Here is a 16636-nt window from a genome sequence, read left to right as displayed (position 1 = left end):
TTTTGTAAATGTTTTCTTAGTATTGAATTGAATTATATTAGAAATTGAATTGTACCATACTAATGAGTTTAATAAACCTTTGTTCTTTGATAAAATTGTCTGAAATTGCTGCCCAATGCACCACTTGAAAAACGTACGAACCTAATCACGTGGGGAAATTAATGTGTTAAAAAAAAACGATATAAAGTGTCACGACTGCAATATTGTTTCACATTCTTTATTTCATATTTTATATGTTTCATATTTTAGTAATTGCTCCTTGTTTTTGTATTTAATATCTCAAACTAAATGTCCCAGAAGGTGCAGTATAATATAAATATTAGGGATACTAAGGGGAGAAATAGCTTAAATATTTGTATTTTGGGCTGATATCTCATGCATAGATAATAGTTGAACATAGATAAGCAGAATTTCACTAGATAGAATAATAATCATAACTTGAGACACAACACCATCTATCTGATGGTCTTTGTTTTTTGGGAGTTTATTTTTAGTCCATATATTTCTGCGGTTCTCCTAAGGCTGTTGAAGTGGTTGCGGGCATCTGTAATGTTGGCGTCAATGAGGACTATGTCATCTGCAAAGCTCAGATCTTCAAGATGCATCTGTATATATGGGTCTTTGACAAGGATTCCAGATTTAACGTGCATTAATTTAAAAATATAGTCAATCACTATGATGAAGAGATATGGGGCCAGAGTATCTCCCTGTAGTTTTCCTGTGGTGAAAACTGTCTGTTTTGTCTCCGTTAACTCGTACTGTGGCTTGATATTTCATTCCCTGGTAGGGTGCCTTGATTGCCCTGATAAGTTTAGGTGGAATGCCATAAAGTTTGAGCACTTCCCATAGTTGTTCCCTGTCAACAGAATCAAATGCTTTAGTAAAATCAATCAAGTTCAAAAGCAATGGTAGATTCTTGTCATTTGAACCTTCTATTAGTCTTCTGATGCAGTGAATGTGTTCTAGAATACCACGTTTTTTGAGGAATCCAGCCTGGTTTGTACGAAGTAATGAAGTTATATGTGGTTCAATTCTATTTAATATCATTCTGTTATAGATTTTTAGTGGAGTAGAGAGGAGTGTGATTCCTCTGTAGTTTTCAGGTTTGTTCAGGTTACCCTTTTTTTGGAATTGGTATTATTAGACCCTCTTTCCAATGTTCAGGAACTTTCCCAGAGGAAACTGCAAAGTTATACATGTGTAGAAGTTGTTCTTTGATATCTGTAGAGCAGTGCTTTAAATCCTCAACTGTGATACCATCTGCTCCTGATGATTTTCCTGCTTTTTGTTGTTCAAGGGCCATTGTGAAATCGTCGCAGTTGATGCCAAGAGTTTCCGGTACTATGGTTTTCGAGATGAAATCAGTGTTTGGGGTTGGTGGGTTTAGAAGAGTGCCTTCCATTCATCAAGTTCTTCGGTCTTGTTTTCAGATGAGGTTCCATCTTTTTTCTGGATTCTCAATACTCTGGGTTTTCTTTCTGTTGCTCAGGGACTTCGCCATTTTGTAAGTTTCTCTTGTTTTGTGCAATTTTTGACAGTTTTCTAGCTCTTGACAGACGTTCTGGATGTAGGCTTCTTTATCTTTTGAGAGATCTTCATATACCTCTGTGTTTAATTGCTTTAGTTCATTTTTATATTGAAAGGAATCTTGGATTTTTACTTTGCATTTTATTTTATTGCGCTTGTCAATCAGTGAGTTTGTTTCTTTGGTTACCCAATCTTTATCTACACTTTTTGTGTTTGAAGAAATGTTTGGGAGGCTGCTTGATGTATGACGCTAGCTATTGCTTTAAATATGTTGTCTGCGTTATCATTCGATACTGCTTGTGGGTGGTTGTACTTTGTGAGTTGGGGTCTGCTCGCAAAGTACATTGATGGAATTGATTTGCCTTGTTAGTCATTTAATTCTTCCCAATTGTACCTGAGGTGTTTTTTCTGTGATTTAGATGCTCTTAGTTGTGGCTTTAATCGTGAACTTACAATTCTGTGATCAGAGTTTAATAATATGCTATTGTATGCTCTACAGTTTTGGGCTGACCTTATCCATTTGCCATTTATTAAGATATGATCAATTTGAGCCTTAGTTCCATTGGGATGTTGCCAGGTCCATTTTCTTTCTAATTTATTTGGGAATTTTGATTGAAGAGATATTGAGTTCTGAGAATTGCAAAAGCCCACAAGAAGATGGCCGTTTCCATTGGTTCATGGTAGGTAATTTGTCCTGTGTTTTTTGTGTTTCTAGCTACATCTTTTCCGATTTGTGCATTGATATCCCCTCTAACTATGTGCATATTGTGTGCAGGTATTTTAATAATGTAGTCGGCCAGGTTTTGATAGAAGTGTTCTTTGTCTTTATCCTCTGCTGCTTCTGTAGGTGCATATGCACATGTAGTTGTTATTTTGGGGTTTACAATTATTGTAATAGCTATAATTTTTTTTGAAACACTTTCTATTGATAGAATATTTTTGTAGACTGTTGTTTACCAGGATTCTGACTCTGCCATTTCCAGATTGATCTGCAGATAAGTACACAAAGGCCCATTTATGATTATGAGACCTGATTTCATTGAATGCCAGGTGGGTTTTTCCATCGATGCTCCTGTGTGCATATTGCGTCCATGTGTTCTGCCTCTGCTTACCTACAAAGTTCATAAAATTTTCCACATTTTAGGAGAGTGCGAACATTATATGTTGAGATGATTATGGGTTTCTTCCAGAAATAGTGTTTAGAGTGCTTCTTTCCTTCATCCGGCTGAAGACTTCCCTGTGGGCTTTAACTTCCAGCCACCATAGGGGGAGGATTGAAGTGAGCTCTGTAGTTTCGTTTTGGATTGTTGCTTTTGTAATCTAAAGTTATCCACATATCGGGTGATTGGCCCCAATATGCTTCACCAGCCAGGTTCGCTTACTGGTGGAGGGGTGGCCTACTAGCGTTCCCCAGGGGCACTGCATGGAAGTGCGGCTTGGATTTCACCCCCTTTTAGAATATTAAAAAATAAATAAAATAAAATAAAGAGAATAATATATTTGATTATTAGTTGCTACACTTGATTTACTAAAAGATGTAAAGAATAGCAAATATAAAGAAGATAAAGAATAGACATGAATAGTAATACTTTTAGTACTCTAAAATGCATTATGAATAATTTACATCTTGATATTATATATCTGGGGTGGAGTGAAGAATACGTGAACCTATAAACTCTGGACTTATATTTGCATTTATGATGGGTATAAAGATAATAGAAGTTGGAGTCGAGGCTAGCTGGTGAACAGACGTGCTATCGGAGAGCTCCTGAGAGATTTGTGTTTTTTGTTGATTTATTGATGTTTTGGATTCAATTTAATGGACTTAAGTGTGTAATTTTGGTATATTATTGGAGCTTTATTAGCGTGGTTAGTGTACTAAAGTGTTTTATAACATAATCTATGTCGGGAAGTCGCCGCTAGATGAATTCGTAATGTGTAGTGTTCGTGCAAGCTCCAGATAAGATAAATATCATTTTCAGTTATCGATACAAATTACTTAATATTGTGTAGTTTTGTTTTGTTTGCCTTGCGTATTTTAGTGCGTCTATTTTTGGTGTGTTATAATGTATAATTTGACAAAACACGTTGCAAATAAGTATGGCACCTGTGCGAAGGAAAATGACGGCCAGTAATGAAGGTTCGCCATCGTTATCAAAGAATGGTAGCATAAAAGAAATGAGTCAGTGTACTAGCTGTGAAATGTACGCTTTGCGGAGTGTGGTTAGATGATAATAAAGGATTGAATGTGTGTAGAAAATGTAGGGAGAATGAGGAATTGAAGTGTATTTCGGATCGTGAGTGTGATATTTTTGTCAACCTTCAGAATGAAGGAAATAGGGATATGACAAGAAACGGCAAGGTTGTACATGAAAATTGTGAGAGTGTGAATGATAGTATAAATGGTTTCTCAGAGAACAAAAAAGATGAGATAGATGCATTGAGTGAGATTGCGTTGTTGAATAGTGCGATAGAAAGAGCAAAACAGCAGCTAGAGTGCATGAACAAAAGTAGACTGAATGAACCAACCAATAATAAAAGGTATGACAGGAAAAATAGACGTATGAATGTGAACATGAACAAAATGAAGGATAGAGTGCTGTATGGAGACTCGTTAGTACGAGGTGTGTTAGTAGAGGATTTGACAAAATCGTACCAACCTGGTGCGACCATAAAGGACGTAACTGAGTCTATTAGAGAGCAAAAGGAAAGGGTTAAAGAAATGATTGTTGTGGCAGGTACGAATGATTTGAAAGGAGATAAAATGGAAATGATAGAAGACCTGAATGAATTGTTTGAGGTAGCAAAAGAAAAGAGTGAGAGAGTTAGAATGATTAGTCTTTTGCCACGGTATGACAGTGAAATGTTTAAAAGGAGGGCTATAATTGCGAATGACTTTATGCGTGGGTTATGTATGATGAGTGGTGTGGAATTTGTGGATGTGTGGAGTGAGTTTGATGGGCGAAAGGATCTATATAAGATGGATGGCTTACATTTGAATGGTTACGGTGTAAGAAGACTTGAGAAAGTGTTGCTGAATGTAGTGGATGAGCAAATTCAGGGAAACTAGATTTGTTAAGGGGGGGGAGTAGAGATACAGTCCTTATGGAGGCAGTTGAATGTAAAAATGAATATAATATGCCAGAGCAAATAAGGACAACAAATCTGAGTGGGATAGTTAATATAAGGCATCAAGGTAGGGTTGGGGCTAATGGTCTTAAATTCATGTACACTAATACTAGGAGTATTAGGAACAAGAAGGAAGAGTTTTTGGCCATGGTTGGCACTTCCAGACCACAGGTTATAGGTATTAGTGAAACATGGCTGACTGTAGATGATATAACTAGTGGGATTGAATGTGATGGGTATAGTGTGTTCAGGAATGACAGAGAGAATAAAATGGGGGGGAGGAGTATTGTTGATGATAGCTGATGAGCTCCAGCCAAGGAGAATAGAAGTTGAATTGCAGGATAGAGAAAAGAGCACATTTGAGGCCATTTGGTGTGAGATTGTGGCTAGCAGAACTAAATATACAATTGGGTGCTGCTATAGACCAGGTGATGGAAAAGATGGTGGTGACAGTATGCACAAGCAAATAGAAGAAATGGGTGGAAGAAGGGTGATTATTATGGGAGATTTCAACTATGGTCGCATTGATTGGAGTGAGGAGAGGACACACGGGAGGAAGGAACTGGATTTTATGCGGTTATTAAGGGATAACTATCTGCGACAGCATGTAATGGAAAATACTAGGGGTCAGAGAGTGCTTGACCTAGTAATTACATCTGAGGATTTGGCTGTAACAAATATGACCACATTGCCACCAATCGGTGAGAGTGATCATAGGGTCTTAACTTGGGAGGTGGCTAAAGGTGTAGAATTTTCAATTAAGACAGGGCACATGTGGAATTATCGGGCTGGAAAGTATGACAAGCTTAGGAGTTTAATTGGTTCAGTGCCATGGCATGTACAACTGCAAGGACTAGAAGTTGATAGTGCATGGGAGGTAGTTAAGAAGTGCTTGGATGACTGTATACCTAGAGTCCGAATAATAAATCAAGTAGGGGTTAAATGGATGAATAACACCATTAAGCTTAAGTTGCAAAAAAAGAAACAACTATGGAGGGAATTTAAGGAGAAGGGTGACCGGCAGGCACATGAACGGTATAAAGCGCAGGCCAGAAGGGTGACGAGTGTGGTAAGAAAAGCAAAAAAGGATTACGAAAGAACATTGGCCATGCAGGCTAAAGAGAATCCTAAACAGTTTTTTAAATATGTAGCAAGTAAAAGGAAAAATGTACATGGCAAATTGATTTTAAAGAATGCTGATGGTAGGGAGGTAACTGAATCAGTTGAGTTACTGAGTGAGCACTTTGCAAAAGTATATCATCCAGGTGGTGACATTGCAGAAACAAATAAACCAGTAGATTATACGGGAATTGTGGTTAATGAAGTGGAGGTGAGTAGTCTATTGCATAACCTCAATGTCAATACATCTGTGGGATTGGATGGTATACCAGCTCGTGTTGTATGAGAAGCAGCTAAAGAATTGTCAGTACCCTTGACCATTTTGTTTAATTTGAGTCTTGGGTCTGGGTTAGTCCCGAGCGGGTGGAAAGAGGGGAAAATAGTTCCACTGCATAAAGGTGGTTCTAAGACTGCTGTTGTAAATTACCGACCGATTAGCATATCAGGAATCATTGTCAAGGTCTTAGAGAAATTAGTCAAGAAAAGAATACAGGATTGGATAGATGAAAATGGGATATTGTATGGGGGACAGCATGGTTTTGTGAAGGGTAGATCATGCCTCAGTAACTTGCTCACGTTTTATAACACAGTGACGGCTGAACTGGATAGGGGTAATGGGTTTACAGTGATACTACTGGAACTTGCCAAGGCCTTTGATAGGATACCACATGGAACCCTAATCAGTAAACTGGAGCAGATGGGTATAGATATAGGGTTGGTGAGATGGATAAGAGGGTGGTTGAAGGAGAGATATCAAAGAGTGGTTTATTCAGGAGTGGAGTCTAAAAGACGTCTTGTGACTAGTGGAGTGCCACAGGGCTCTGTTCTTGGACCACTGCTTTTCAATTTGTTCATCAATGATATTGGAAAGGATCTGAGAGGAAGTGTTCACTTGTTTGCTGATGATGCAAAGTTGGGTAGAGCAGTTGTGAGTGCACAGGATGCCAAAATTTTACAGGATGATTTGGATAGTTTGGAGGACTGGGCTAGGAAAAATGGATGTCAATTTAATGTGGCAAAGTGTAAGGTTATGGGGTGAAAAGAATAGCAGCAGTATATCGCATTGGTGGAACCATACTCCAGGAGATTGATGAGGCCAGGGATTTGGGAGTGTTGGTGGATAGGGAGTTGAAGTTTAGGGGGCACATTGCAAAAGTAACTAAAACAGCTCACCAAATCACTTGGCTTCTGAAAAATACTTTAACATGCAGAGATGAACAAGTTGTTGTTCCTCTGTATCGCGCCTTGATAAGACCCCATCTGGACTTCTGTGCCCAGCTATGGGCACCAGGGTTTCTTCGTGATGGGAAGTGGAGAGGGTCCAGAGACGAGTGACCAAAATGATAGCAGGTCTGTGGAATAAACCTTATGAGAATAGGTTGAAGATTTGTGGGTTGCAGAAATTGGACGATAGGCGAAGGAGGGGTGATATGATTGAGACATTCAAATTACTGAAGGGTTTTTATAAGATTGATCCAGATCATATTTTTGAAAATATGACTGGTGGTGGGAGGACTAGGGGCCATGCATGGAAGCTGGGCAAGAGCGTGGTTGACAAGGGTGTTAGAGCTAGGTTCTTTACTTGGAGAGTGGTAAATGAGTGGAATAAGCTTCCAGAGTCTGTTGTGGGTGCTACGACCGTGAATCAGTTCAAGGCAAGGTATGATAGATACTGTGTGAATGTTGAATAGTTGTTCTTGACATGATGTTAGGGCCTCCCTCGATGAGTCTGTCGACTCCTTGGAGTTTCCCGGAACAATAATAATAATAATAGGTAGAAAGGAATTTGTTTATGACATATAAATCACTAACCAATAAGAAACAGTGACTGTATACATTGCTAGCTCAGTAAATCTAATAATGCTGATCAGATGATTCATGTGGGTTGACAGAGGAGCCGATCTTGTATACAGTTTATTGTGCTTATGTGTATTGCTTTCTTTTTTTTATATATTTCACTTTATTTTCTGATGATTCTTTTATTTACTAATGATCAGTTTTGTTTTGTTTTATATAGTAGTATAATATATACATAAATAATTTTGTTCTTAATAAGTTTAATTCTTGGAATTCACTTGTCTCCCTGGAGTTTCACAACCTTGAGTTGTAGATAACCACCAATCTGCTTATCTGTTAGTTTCTCTTACCATAAATTCCATTAGGTCATCAGTTAGAAATGCAGAGTATGCTGCAGATGGCTTTTCCGTATCTGGTGGTAAAAGTTACTCATCTTCTCTACTGTACTCCTGAATCGGTCATGTTACTTACCGGATTCCATTCATTTGAAAATGAAAATTCAGAAACCTTACTTTGTGAAATATCTTCCTCGTCAGATGAGGAACTGCTCTGTAAATACAGTACCCAATTGAAATCATTATTCGAATTATTCACTGCATCTTTGAAAATTTGAACTTCATCAGATGTGTTTTTTTTTTTCTTTCTTGACAGTGGCTCAAGGAACTCATCACTAGAACATGTGGATTTCCCACACATGCCTCTAGTTTGTTGGTTTTCATGTGTCCGAAGACTGGAAGCAGCTGTTTCTATATAGTGAACAACATGTCCTCCCCAACAGCCACTATACTGCAGATGCAAGAAAAACAATAGTTTTATTGTATCGCTAAATAAGATACAGAGTCATTTGCAGTCTGTGTGATATATTTTTCAGCAAATAGTGGAATTAGAGACAACTGGGATAAAAATGGCACTACCTAATGAAACATGTCCTCTCCCACAGAAACCATGCTGCATAGATTCAAGCAAAACCTTTTATTGTGCTGCCAAACACAGTATCTAACTATAAACAATTGTGCTAATATTTGTCCAAAATTTCAATTACATGAAGTAAGTGTTTGTTTGATTGCATTTGAAATTTTCAGTGTCATTAAGACCGATCACAAATGCTAACTTCAAATAAAATTCTACCAAGAGTCACAGCTAACATGCCATATGAACTTTGTATCAGCGAGCCTGCCCACCTGACATAGAAGTGGCACACAAATGGTAATGAGAAGTCCTGTGGGTACGTTAAACGCGAGAAATGCTTCCCAATGTGAATGTATTAAATGTCAACTCATTGTGAGGGAACTCTATTAAATGCCTTTGCAAAATCCAGAAAAATGACATGCATTCCCTAATCCACTGCTCTTGTTACTTTATTATAAAAGACCATCAGATATCTTAACCCAAACATTGCACCTTAAATATCAGCATATTGTGAGGTACCTTATTAAATGTCTTTGCAAAATCTAGAAAAATTACATATGCTTTCCCTAATCCATTGCTCTTGTTACTTTATTATAAAAAAACCCCATCAAATTACTAAAACAGGAATGTCCAATAACAAATCCACGGTAGTAGCCTTTATAAATAATATTACCCTCACTGCCCAATTTTGTGTATGAGCTCTTGCCAATTATCCATCTTAGCAACCATGTGAGAAATAAAAACTAGACTATACTTTAATGCTTGCCTTCTATTCTATGCAAGCTTATCCTCCTTTTACTGCTTAGAAACTTGGCCTGTTGCAAGATTTTTATTAAAGCTATGTCCTTGACTTATTTTTAACAGTATTAACAACACCAGACCAACTATTTTATAAAAAGATGTTTTATTAACTTGTTTATATTTTGCTGAATTTCAAATCAGCATCATCAGAGCACAACACAGCATATATACACGACAGTAAGTGAAACAATACAATTGTACTGGACAAAAGATCTCATGTCCTTTTTTTTTTTTTTTCACCCTCTAATGTTAAAAAAAAAAAATTACAGCTATGTGGGAGTTGTTCTTAAGATAACAGTCTCCCAAATTTTTGGCAAATTAATGCAACCATATTTGTTCAGGTTAGGAGAATTCTTCATAGCCATGGCTGACTCAAAAAATAATCTTTCAGATCTGTAACAATTTCTAAATAACACATTCGTTTCTTCTTAAGAGCAACTCCCACATAGCTGTAATTTTTTTTTTAAACTTTCTCTCTCTATGTTCACTGGGCATCTACAGATTAAATTTGGCAAATTTGGTCACTTCGATGCTCGATGATGTTCCACACCAAGCCTCGCCATGTAGTTCTGTTGTTTGCTTTTCTGGCAGCCTCAACTCTCTGACGATTAGTCACTCCACACACACACACACACCATCCATCCATCTCATTGATGGTCTACCCCTGCCTCTTTTTCCAGGAACTTTACCTTCTATTACTGTTCTGAGAAGTCCTTTTAAACATTAGAGGTGCCAAAATAGGACTTATATCTTTTGTCCGGTACAATTGTATTGTTTCACTTACTCACTGTCATGTATACATACTGTGTTGTGCTCTGATGATGCTGATTTGAAATAAAGCAAAATATAAGCAAGTTAGTAAAACGTCTTTTTATAAAATAATTGGTCTGGTATTGTTAATACCATTAAAAATAAGTCATGAATTCTATACAAAGGGCGACAGCCTGGTAAGTTGATGAATTCTATACAAAGCGCGACAGTCTGGTAAGTTGAAACTGAAATTGTCGAGAAAGTTGACAGGTTAGCCTTCCTCAAGCGATGCCATGACAGTGATATCATTCCAGCTTTTCTCATATTTAAAGAAAAGTTAAATTTGGCACAAGTACATCATATTTACCGATGGACAAGTTTAGCGCTTCTCCAAGAACAAATCAGCACTACTCGCATAGAGCTTAGTAAGTTAAACAGCTCTATCACCACTCTACAGGTGGAACTAATTATGTTGTTGTTTGATAAGAATCTCACAGGCTTCCTTAAATTTACGTTCATACCATGTTTTGGTGTAATGTAAACAGCTGGTGCTTTTCCAGTCAATTCTATGTAAAGTGTTCAGGGCATGATCAGAAAGGCCAGCTTCACCATAGTTATTATATTTAATGGGTCGTTTATGTTCCTTTTGTCTAATAGGAATTGTGCATCCTGTTTCCCCTATATATGATAGATTACAGGTGCAATAAATATGAGTATACTTCAGGGTGGGCTAGTGGAGGGAGTGGGTCTTTGGATGAGTTGAGTAAGCTTTTTAATTTTGCAGGAGGTTTAAAGGTGGCTTTGAGATTGTATTTCTGTAGTATTCTGTTTATTTTATCTGATGTCCATTTAATGTAAGGAATGGTTATAGTTTTATTGTAGTCTGGTTTATCTTTGTTTTTTATTGAGATCTTATAGAGAATTTTAGTGGAAAGGCTTAGACGTTGGTTATGCATTATTACTAAATGTTTAGGGAAATAACAACGTAGACTAGGATATACATTAGAATAACTTTTTAGTACAAATCCAATATTTCGGGAACGTCACATTGCCATTTTCAACAGGAACTTGTGAGCAAGACACTTGCACGCAGGCACAGCCGATAGTCGATAGAAAACCCACCCATACAGGCAGATACATTCACCAACAATCCCACCACCCTTCCTCACAACAATATGGTGTCATTAAGACACTACACAACACGGCTAAACTTATCTTTTCAAATGACAGTGCCCTAACCACAGAACTAAACCACATTCTCAACACTTTCTCAGCCAATGGCTACCCTCCCAAAACAATCCAAAAAATATTGAAACCAATAACCACAACATCCTCCCCCCCCCCTCACAACAAGGATTACTCTAAATCCATCACCATACTCTATATCAGAGGCACTTTTGAAAAAATTACAAAAATCCTAAAAAAACACGGTTTAACTTCTTGTTACAGACCATATAAGAAATTGGCATCCCTTATCCACTCCACTAAAGACCCCCCCCCCCAGACCTACCTGGGGTATACCAGATCCCTTGCAGCTGGAAACTGTCCACTTTGGCCAAACAGGCAGGACAGCCAATATCAGAATTACAGAACACAAGGACTACATCCGGTTCCACCAATACAGCCACTCTGGTCTTGCAGACCATGCTCTGGATAATCGCCATACAATACGGTGGAAGAAAGCCACGATCATTCACCGTAGTAAATACAAGTACGAAAGGCTTTTCATAGAATCAGCCTCAGCACTAAGAAACAATCCAAACCTCAACAAATTTGGGAAACCTACATCAGAAGACCTCAGCCCAATTGCCCAAGAATACCAACATTGCCCGCTAGGGGTTACCAATAGGACTTTAGGAGAAAGAATAGCTTCCTGCTTCGTCCTCATTTACTGTTTGCTGTGCCTGCGTGCAAGTGTCTTGCTCACAAGTTCCTGTTGAAAATGGCAACGTGATGTTGCCGAAATATTGAATTTGTATTAAAAAGTTATTTTAATGTATATCCTAGTCTACGTTGTTATTTCCCTAAACATTTGGTAATAATATAGAGAATTTTGTTAATAGTGTTTTGGCTGTAAGCATGAAGAAAAGCTTGATCTTCACCAAGCTTTTCTTCCACAGTCCTTCTCAAGTATACATGCAAAAATTTTACCCGGAACACACTCAATACAGAAATCCTCTGTAATTCTCGCATTGTTTTATTTCCCTTTTTATATATGGGTACTATGAGAGCTCTACTCCAATTATCTGGAATTCGTCCCTCTGTCCAGACCTTCTGAACTGTGCAGTGCAGCCACTGTAAGACTTTTATACCTCCATACTTGAGCATTTCTGGTCGAATATCATCTACTCCTGCTGCCGTTCTACATTTCAGGCCTTTGGTGACTTTTTCTACTTCAAGTATGGATATGTATTGCATTCCTGTTGAATGTTTTTTACCACTGTGCTATCACTGCTTGCTTCATTTAGCAATTTTTTTTAAGTAATTACTCCATACTTCAAGGATATCTTTTTCTCACGTTTTCATGTCACCTTTATCATCTCTAATTCCTTTTACAACACTCTTTCCTCCATTTCTGAGCTTCTTCAACAACCTACAGAATATCTTGCCACCTTCTTGATATTTATTTTCTATATTCTTACCAAAGTCTTCCCATGATTTTTGTTTAGCTAGTTTTACACAGTGTTTGGCTTTCTTACATTTGTCTCTGTGTTCTCTAAGAGCAGAAGCTGACTTATTTGCCTTGAACTTTTGATATGCTTTCTTCTTTTCCTTCACTGCCTCTTTAACTTCCTGTGTCCACCATGAAGTTCTGATTTTTCTATCCTTGCAGACATCCTCACCACATGCCTCTCTGGTTGAATCAATCAGTGTTTTCTTCAGGGCTTGCCACTGAATCTCCAAGGTTTGGTTCCTCTTCTCAAACTCATTCATTTTTTCTTGATTAATGTTTATCTACCGATCACATCTGAGAGCTGCTCAACTTTTATTCACTTTAAAATTTTCTTACATGTTCTTCTTTTCAATATGAAATTCAATTTTATCCTACTCAAGACTAATGTGATCAGTTCCAATTTCAAATCCTCTTTACACTCTGTGGTCCTGCATCAGGAAGAAAACATTACTATCAACAATAATGTAGTCAATGAGACTTTTCTTATTCCTTGCCTCTTCTCTCCGTGTGAATTTATTCACATTTTTATGTTGGAACATTGTTAGTAATAACCAGTCCATATCTTGATCAGAAATCCAACAAGTATTTGCCATTATTATTAACTTTGCTCATTTCTCCAAATTTTCCCAAAACATTTCTGTATGTCTGACAATCATTTCCTACTCTGCTATTTAGATCCCCAAAAAGGACCAATTTTTCCTTTTTCTTTCTGTTAGTTGCTTTCTCTAAAGCAAGTTTTTTACTCAAGACTAATGTGATCAGTTCCAATTTCAAATCCTCTTTACACTCTGTGGTCCTGCATCAGGAAGAAAACATTACTATCAACAATAATGTAGTCAATGAGACTTTTCTTATTCCTTGCCTCTTCTCTCCATGTGAATTTATTCATTTTTATGTTGGAACATTGTTAGTAATAACCAGTCCATATCCTGATCAGAAATCCAACAAGTATTTGCCATTATTATTAACTTTGCTCATTTCTCCAAATTTTCCCAAAACATTTCTGTATGTCTGACAATCATTTCCTACTCTGCTATTTAGATCCCCAAAAAGGACCAATTTTTCCTTTTTCTTTCTGTTAGTTGCTTTCTCTAAAGCAAGTGTAATTTAATTTATATCTAAGTTTTCACTTAGATGTAATTAATTAATTGTTATTATTTGTATTATTTATAATAATAGTTTTTATTAAATATTAATTATTATTTATTAATAATTAATATTTAATAATAATTAAATATTAATTATTATTAATTTACATCTACAACTACATTTATTACTCTTATATTGAAAATCTTTAGTTAAAGAAGGCAAAAGTAGGAGGTTCTAAATTTGGCATTCTTTGGCAATTAGTTTGGAATCTCATGAAAACACAGGTATTCCTTTTGTGGCAAAAGGAATCGTGAAGAGTGCAATGTGGACAATTAAGGTTAATTGTACTAGCTGTTGTTTGAGTACCTTACAAGGTTAATTGTAATTGTACTAACTGTTGTTTGAGTATCTGTCGAAAAATGGGTCTTATGTAGATGTGATGGTTGTAAGCGATAATGTACATCATTTATCTTGACATTTATGCTATGGATGTGGGTAAAAGTTTGGTATAATAGTGATCAGTTTTGAAAGTTTTTAATTTTTACTGCCACTCATTACTTTGAAAAATTGCTAAATGAAACAAGCAGTGATAGCACAGTGGTAAAAAAACACTCACCAGGCATACTGTCAGGAATACATATCCATACTTGAAGTAGAAAATGCCATCAAAGGCTTGAAATGTGGAAAGGCAGCAGGAGTAGATGATATTTGACCAGAAATGCTGAAGTGTGGCGGTATAAAAGTCTACCATTGGCTACACTGCATAGTTAGGAAAGCCTGGACAGAGAGACGAATTCCCGATGATTGGAGTTGTGCTCTCATAATACCCATATATAAAAAGGGAAATAAAACTGAATGTAAGAATTACAGAGGTATTTCCCTACTGAGTATTCCTGGTAAGATTTATGCAAGTATACTTGAGAAACGGTTAAGAAGAATTGTGGAAGAACAAGCTGGATTCAGGCCAAATAGAGGCTGTCAGGATCAGATCTTCACTTTACGACAAATAGTTGAGAAAGCATGGGAATATAACAAAGATCTATATTTAAGTTTTGTCTTTCTGGAAAAGGCATATGACAAGGTGGCAAGAGAGAAGCTATTCAATACAATACAGTTATATGGTGTCAATGCAGCATTATACCAAGCAATACTTGGTCTCTATTTGAGTTGTAAGTCAGCAGTTAGAATTGAAGGAAGTATATAGGAAGATGGTTTAATGTTAAATCTGGTGTGAGACAAGGATGTACATAGCCTTGCTATCATTCATTATCTATATAGATCACATTATGAAGGAAAGTGGTATTAAACATGATATCAAAATTGGAGATGTTAATGTCCGCTCTTTGCTTTATGCAAGATCATATACTTCTAAATAAATCTGCTACAAGTCTGCAAGATTCCCTGACTAAACTGAATAACTGTTGTAATAGATTTGGTAAGAAGGTCAGCAATAACAATACAAAGACAATGAAAATAGTCAGAATCATTGAAAATGTCAACTGTGTTGTGAATGGAGAACCCATAGAACAAGTAAAACATTTCAGTTACTTAGCCACGAGTTTTAGTGAAGATGGTAAATTAAATATGGAAATAGACAGCAGAATCAACAAAACTGGTATGGTGGGAAGTCATTTGAATAAATTCATATGGAATAAGAGAGAAATTAGCTGTATACAAGACAGTGTTCAAACCAGTTTTAACTTATGGATCTGAGAGCTGGGTCAGAAGTAAAACACTTGACCAAAGACTAGAGACTGCAGATATGAGAGTCCTGAGAAAGATTAGAGGCATGAACAGATGGCATCAATGGCAATATCATGTTAAAAATGAGGATATTAGGAAAGAACTTGACATTGGTAGCATCCAGGAATGCATTAGCAGAGCTAATCTCAGGTGATATGGTCACTTAAATAGAATGGGCGAGGAAAGATTAGCAAAACAAGTGTTCTCTGCCAGGTTGGCAGGAAAAAGACCCAGAGAAAGACCAAGATATAGGTGGATTGATACTGTACAAAGTGCCTTAGACGATAGAAATATAAGATCTGATAATGTTCGAGTCTTGACAAGTAACAGGCTGATTTGGAGGAAAATTGTAGAGAAGTTAGTAATGATGTAAATTTTTCATGTAGTACTATCATATCCTGTGATATCATATCATATCACAGCCCTTGAGGGTACATGGCAGGAATTTGATGATGACTGACACTCATTATCTTTGTGCCATGGTGGGATTTGGGAATAGTTAAAAAAAAAAAAAAAAAAAAAAAAAGAGTGTATGGACATTATTGACATGGATTGTAAGAACAAACTGTTGGGCATGATGCTCATACAGAGGGTGGTTAGTATCCTTGCTATAGCATTGCTCTCGACAGTGCCCTCCATGTAATAGTGCTCAGACTCCCCTACAGGCATGATCTATCAAAGTATATGGTAGCAAGATTATATGCCAGCTGATTGTGAACCCTATTGACTCATCATTTGTTAGGTTCTTTTTCATATATTATCTGACAGACAGCCTGCAAAATCATTTTGCTGCTGTCCCCCCTCGAAAAAGAGAAGGTGTTAGGTCTCTAAGTATGTTTCGCATGCCTTTAAGGTTATCATTCACATGGAGAAGAGGGAAGGGTAATTCAAGGAATATCTTGCAATTTAGTCTTCTTTTTTCTTGATGCTGATGGTTTCAAAATTGTTGTTTCTTTGTTTTACCTCTTACCATCAGTGCTTATTACATTGAGGCTCGCCATCAGTTATGTGAGAGTATTGTTCTAGCAGTTGCCTTTTTACTCTTATCCCTTGTTGCTGAATGGTGAGACCTACATCAGTAATAGACTTGTAAGTTCA

At 36.9% G+C, this 16636-nt stretch overlaps 1 protein-coding gene across 1 annotated transcript in view; it reads left to right on the top strand.

Annotated features, from left to right (window-relative positions):
* Sf3a1 (splicing factor 3a subunit 1) overlaps positions 1 to 16636 on the top strand; it is a 265118-nt gene that overhangs the window by 38732 nt on the left and 209750 nt on the right. The gene's annotated exons all lie outside the window — the stretch shown is intronic.

The sequence above is a fragment of the Typopeltis vanoorti genome, chromosome 7 (genome assembly GCF_054136105.1).
Source record: "Typopeltis vanoorti isolate ZY-2024b chromosome 7, IOZ_Tvanoo_1.0, whole genome shotgun sequence".
NCBI lineage: Eukaryota > Metazoa > Arthropoda > Arachnida > Uropygi > Thelyphonidae > Typopeltis > Typopeltis vanoorti.
This window is presented reverse-complemented; position numbering and strand designations above follow the sequence as displayed.